The sequence below is a fragment of the Pseudophryne corroboree genome, chromosome 4, assembly GCF_028390025.1.
Source record: "Pseudophryne corroboree isolate aPseCor3 chromosome 4, aPseCor3.hap2, whole genome shotgun sequence".
Classification (NCBI taxonomy): domain Eukaryota; kingdom Metazoa; phylum Chordata; class Amphibia; order Anura; family Myobatrachidae; genus Pseudophryne; species Pseudophryne corroboree.
The window spans coordinates 24,650,762-24,657,911 of NC_086447.1; positions in this window are offsets into that span (position 1 = coordinate 24,650,762).

The following is a 7,150-nucleotide window of genomic DNA, read 5'->3' on the forward strand; positions in this document are numbered from 1 at the left end:
GCTCACAACAAGGCAGCACAGATATGGATACTTGAAGAGACACAGAGCTGCAAGATACAGCAATGGCCTACTGTACTGTACAACTATATACCGTTGGTCACCAAAATGCTGCACTGTACTACTATATATACTGCTCACAACAATGCAGCACAGATATGGATACTTGACGGAGCTGCAAGATACAGCAATGGCCTACTGTACTGTACTACTATACTGGTGGTCACCAAAATGTTGCACTGTACTACTATATATAATATACATAGTATATACTGGTCACACAACAATGCAGCAGATATTGAGCACTGATGATCAGGATACTGTCTAGAACTGAGTCTGACACGGAGCTGCAAGATACAGCAATGGCCTACTGTACTGTACTACTATATATACTGGTGGTCCCCACAATGCAGCACACTTAGCACAGATATGGAGCTTTTCAGGCAGAGAACGTAGCCACGTCCTCTCCATTCAATCTCCAGTGCACGAGTGAAAATGGCGGCAACGCGCGGCTCTTTATATGGAATACTAATCTCGCGAGAATCTGACAGCGGGATGATGACATTCAGCCTCGTTCGGGTTAACCGAGCAAGGCGGGAAGATCCGAGGCTGCCTCGGACCCGTGTAAAATAGGTGAAGTTTGGGGGGGTTCGGATCTCGACGAACCGAACCCGCTTATCTCTAATATATATATATAAAACCAGTATTTATAATGGCACTCGCTGTCAAAAAGCATCTACCGGGGTGCCTTCCTCCAATACTTATACGCAAAGCCGGCTCTCTGGGATGGATTGCTGCTCCTCTCCTCTATGCTTTAAGAACCAGGCGGCACTCCTCGGATTTAGTCAGCCAAAAAAGCGTGTATTCAAATCATATCAAAATACAAACAGAGTTTAAGACACCAACATTTCAACGCCTCTTGGGCGTTTTTATGAAGGTGCTATGCTGTGAACAAGTGAAAAAAACAACCACAGCATAGCACCTTGATAAAAACGCCCAAGAGGCGTTGAAACGTTGGTGTCTTAAACTATGTTTGTATTTTGACAACAAAATCACACAAAAATGATCAATGAAAATCAAATTTATTAACCCATGGAGGTCTGGATTTTGAGTCACACTCAAAATTAATGTGGAATAACACACTACAGGCTGATCCAACTTTGATGTAATGTCCTTAAAACAAGTCAGAATGAGGCTCAGTAGTGTGTGTGGCCTCCACGTGCCTGTATGACCTCTCTACAACGCCTGGGCATGCTCCTGATGAGGTGGGGGATGGTCTCCTGAGGGATCTCCTCCCAGACCTGGACTAAAGCATCCGCCAACTCCTGGACAGTCTGTGGTGCAACGTGGCATTGGTGGATGGAGCGAGACATGATGTCCCAGATGTGCTCAATTGAATTCAGGTCTGGGGAATGGGCGTGCCAGTCCATAGCATCAATGCCTTCGTCTTGCAGGAACTGCTGACACACTCCAGCCACATGAGGTCTAGCATTGTCTTGCATTAGGAGGAACCCAGGGCCAACCGCACCCACATATGGTCTCACAAGGGGTCTGATGATCTCATCTCGGTACCTAATGGCAGTCAGGCTACCTCTGGCGAGCACATGGAGGGCTGTGCAGCCCCCCAAAGAAATGCCACCCCACACCATTACTGACCCACTGCCAAACCGGTCATGCTGGAGGATGTTGCAGGCAGCAGAACGTTCTCCTTGGCGTCTCCAGACTCTGTCACGTCTGTCACATGTGCTCAGTGAGAACCTGCTTTCATCTGTGAAGAGCACAGGGCGCCAGTTGCGAATTTGCCAATCTTGGTGTTCTCTGGCAAATGCCAAACATCCTGCACGGTGTTGGGCTGTAAGCACAACCCCCACCTGTGGACGTCGGGCCCTCACACCACCCTCATGGAGTCTGTTTCTGATCGTTTGAGTAGACACATGCACATTTGTGGCTTGCTGGAGGTCATTTTGCAGGGCTCTGGCAGTGCTCCTCCTGTTCCTCCTTGCACAAAGGCGGAGGTAGCGGTCCTGCTGCTGGGTTGTTGCCCTCCTACAACCTCCTCCACAACTCCTGATGTACTGGCCTGTCCAGTGGCGTAACTAGAAATTTTTCTCCCGCAAGCCAAAAAATTCTTCGGCGCCCCCCCCATTATTGGCACTAGGAAAGGGACAAACATGTGCGCGCCTAAGGCGCGCGGCGCCAAAAAGGGGCGTGGTTTTGTTTAAATGGGCGCGGCTTCGCATAAAGAGGCGTGGCATTGCAGGAATAGACTACCTTATACCCCAGTTTTGCAACCTGCACGCCCAGACGTTAGCCACCACAGGAAAGAAAAATAATCCTGATTCATGCCCCTTCCATTATTTGTCATTTTTCCTCCTTATAGTAATGCCCAGTATACATTATGCCACATACTGCAAAGGCCCTCAGACATTATGCCACACACAATAATGCACATGACACAATATGCACACACCGTAATGCCCCCGACACATTATGCCACACACCGTAATGTCTGTGACACATTATGACAGGAATCGCAATGCCCGTTATACATTATGCTACACACTGCAATGCCCCTGATACATTATAGCACATACCACAATGCCCATGATATAGTATACCACACACCGCAATGTCCGTGATACATTATGACACACACCGCAATGTCCGTGATACATTATGACACACACTGCAATGAACCTGAGACATTATACCACATACCACAATGCCCATGATATAGTATACCACACACCGCAATGTCCGTGATACATTATGACACACACCGCAATGCCCGTTATACATTATGCCACACTGCAATGACCCTGAGACATTATACCACATACCACAATGCCCGTGATATAGTATACAGACACCGTAATGCCTGACACATTATGCCACACACCGCAATGCCCATTATACATTATGCCACACACTGCAATGACCCTGAGACATTATACCACATACCACAATGCCCGTGATCTAGTATACCATACACCGTAATGCCTGTGACACATACCGCAATGCCCGTTATACCCTATGCCACACTGCAATGCCCCTGAGACATTATACCACATACCACAATGCCCGTGATATAGTTTGCCACACACCGTAATGCCTGTGACACATTCTGACACACACCGCAATGTCCGTGATACATTATGCCACACACCGTAATGCCCATTACACATTAAGTCCTACATTAAGGCTTCTAATTACTTTTAAATTACCTGCTCGTTGCCAGGGGTTTCATGCTCTTGGTTCCATGCACGGTGCCTGGGGTTTTCATGCTCAGGGTGTCATGCTCGTTGCCAGGTGTTTCATGCACTCGGTGTCATGCTCGTTGCCAGGGGTCTCATGCACTGGGTGTCATGCTCATTGCTAGGGGGTAGTGCTTGTTGCTAGGGCTGTGCTCCCAGTGCCACATATGTCCTCAGTGCCAGATATTCCCCCACGGTGCCAGGTACTCACATGCCCCCAGTGCCAAATATAGCCTCTCCCCCCAGTCCCACATATGCCCCCAGTGCCAGATATTCCCCCACAATGCCAGGTGCTCACGTGCCCCCAGTGCCAAATATAGCCCCCCATGTGCCAGGTACACATACAGTGCCATATATGCCCCCTCAGTGCCCCCCCAGTGCCATATATGCCCCCTCAGTGCCTCCACAGTGCCATATATGCCCCCTCAGTGCCCCCCAGTGCCATATATGCCCCCTCAGTACCCCCCAGTGCAATATATGCCCCCTCAGTGCCCCCCCAGTGCCATATATGCCCCCTCAGTGCCCCACCAGTGCCATATATGCCCCCTCAGTGCCTCCCCAGTGCCATATATGCCCCCTCAGTGCCATCTATGCCCCCTCAGTGCCCCCCAGTGCCATATATGCCCTCAGTGCCCCCCAGTGCCATATATGCCCCCTCAGTGCCATATATGCCCCCTCAGTGCCCCCCGCAGTGCCATATATGCCCCCTCAGCACCATATATGCCCCTCAGTGCCACCCCAGTGCCATATATGCCCCCTCAGGCCATATATGCCCCCTCAGGCCATATATGCCCCCTCAGTGCCCCCCCCCCAGTTCCATATATGCCCCCTCAGTGCCCCCCCAGTGCCATATATGCATACCTCCCGCAGTGTCCCGCGATGGGGGGGGCAGTTGGGAGGCTCCTACAGTCACAGCGTCTATTCAGCGCAGACAGTGGGAGAGAGGGCATGCCAGCAGCTCACAGAGCGCTGGGCATGCCCCCTCAGTGACGAAACGGGGGCGTGGCCCGCGATCGCGGGTCCTCCGCGAAGTCACGCCCCCTTTTCATAGGACACGCCCCCCGACACGCCGGAGACTCAGAGGGACACAGGAGAGGCGCACGCTGTGCCCTCCGTGTCCCTACTTCACAGCGGGGGGCTAGTGACAACAGATTGACATGCGGACGTTCGTCCGCATGTCAATCTGCTCTAAATCAGTGGCGGCGCCCCCGCAGCCCCTCGCCCCCAAGCCACCGCGAGGGCTGCAGGGGCAATAGTTATGCCACTGGGCCTGTCTCCTGGTAGCGCCTCCATGCTCTGGACACTACGCTGACAGACACAGCAAACCTTCTTGCCACAGCTCGCATTGATGTGCCATCCTAGATGAGCTGCACTACCTGAGCCACTTGTGTGGGTTGTAGACTCCGTCTCATGCTACCACTAGAGTGAAAGCACCGCCAGCTTTCAAAAGTGACCAAAACATCAGCCAGAAAGCATAGGAGCTGAGAAGTGGTCTGTGGTCACAACCTGAAGAACAACTCCTTTATTGGGGGTGTCTTGCTAATTGCCTATAATTTCCACCTGTTGTCTATTCCATTTGCACAACAGCATGTGAAATTGATTGTCAATCAGTGTTGCTTCCTAAGTGGACAGTTTGATTTCACAGAAGTGTGATTGACTTGGAGTTACATTGTGTTGTTTAAGTGTTCCCTTTATTTTTTTGAGCAGTGTATATATATATATATATATATATATATATATATATATATATATTTATCCTATTCCCCAAGTCTATAACGGTTGCATTATGGGATAAATGACAGTGAAGGTGATACACCCGGTGAGATATTGACTATCTCCGATTTTGACTTTGTGATTTCTCCTGGACTCCCCGGAGCCCAGAACCACAGATATTGATTATCTGTACTTGAGATTTTGACTATGTGACACTACACTATGGGGGTCATTCAGAGTTGATCGCTCACTAGCTACTTTTAGCACACATGAATACGCATAGCCGCCGCCCATGGGGGAGTGAGTTTTAGCATAGCAGGAGTGTGAACGCCTGTGCAGCCGCGCGGCTACAAACACATTTTGTGCAGAACAAGACCAGCCCTGTAATTACTTATTCTGTGCGATGATTGCTGCGACGAAGGTTCCGGAATTGACGTCAGACACCCACCCTGCAAACACCCGGCCACGCCTGCGTTTTTCCAAACACTCCCAGAAAACAGTTGCCACCCAGAAACTCCCACTTCCTGTCAATCTCCTTGCGTTCGGCTGTGCGATTGGAATCGTCGCTAGAACCTGTGCAAAACCACAAAGCACTTTCTACCCGTACGACGCGCTTACGCATTGCGGTGCATGCTCAGATTTGCCATTTTTAACTGATCGATATGCAGCAAACAACGGCAGCCAGCGATCAACTCGGAATGACCTCCTATGTACTAGATTGTACACAATATAGTCAAGATTGCCTTGCCTGCACAGTAGTTCTTTTCTTGCAATACCGCTGTCACAGGAGCGCGCATCAATATTGCAAGCTGTGTACACACGGGCCCTCATTCCGAGTTGATCGGTCGCAAGGCGAATTTAGCAGAGTTACACACGCTTAGTCTACGCCTACTGGGAGTGTATCTTAGCATCTTAAAAGTGCGAACGAAGTTTACGCAATATTGCGAACAAAAAAAACTTAGCAGTTTTAGAGTAGCTCCAGACTTACTCTGCCTGTGCGATCAGTTCAGTGCTTGTCGTTCCTGGTTTGACGTCACAAACACTCCCAGCGTTCGCCCAGACACTCCCCCGTTTCTCCGGCCACTCCTGCGTTTTTTCCGGAAACGGTAGCGTTTTCAGCCACACGCCCATAAAACGCCGTGTTTCCGCCCAGTAACACCCATTTCCTGTCAATCACACTTCGTTCGCCGGTGCGAACAAAAAGCCGTGAGTAAAAATACTTTCTACATAGCAGAATTACTTAGCGCAGTCGCAGTGCGAACATTGCGCATGCGCTCTAAGCTGATTTTCACTGCGATGCGAAAAAAAAGAACGAGCGAACGACTCGGAATGAGGGCCACGGTGCGATGTGCGCTAACTTTCATACGATTTTGACTATATAGTTAGAATCGTAAGGATCCTGTCACAACTGAGGGCCTGAGCTGACGGGAGGCAGCCTCAGTTGTAGGGGCTGAGGTGTAAAGGAACCTGGGAGGTTGTATCAGACCCCTAGACATGTAAGTTACATGTAGAAGAATTGCCCAAAGGCGTGACCACGACAACCAGGATAAAAGTCAATTATGTTTATTTTGACAAACTCCATGCATCACAGTAGCAGTAAAAAGAAACATAAAATCAGCAGAAAAATAATACAGTTCCTGGGTACTACAGGGTGGCAAGGGCCACAGGGCACTGGTAGTATGAGACAGTTCTTATTATCTTCTAGTTGGAAAGTCCTTACCAGGCCCGACTGTAGCAATGAAGATAGCCCAGGATCGTACCAGCTGGTGTTCCAGGGAAAGCTGGGCTGCTGTAGATAAAATAGCTGCTGTGGGTACTGGTTGGAACCAGACAGATGTTGGCACGGAGTGGATACTGGCTGGAACCAGTTAAACAATAAATGAAGCTTGAGAGCAATGAAATATGAATGAAATATGGAGCTTGAGAGCGGAGAAATAATAATACCGGTGGAGAGAAGTAATCTGCAGAAATGACACCGGCCCTTTAAGAAAAGCTGTACTCTGCTGGAAGCTAGGCTGGAAGCAGGTAATTCTGTAACTGGAAACAGATGAATCCCAGAACACTGGAAAGTCAGGCAGCACCGCAGATGATGATCAGAAGCGGGTCTCTTCAGTGGAGGTTTGAAGATGGTAACTGGAACCTGGAAAACAACCACAGGGAAGAGAGACAAACTGGAACTAGGTTTG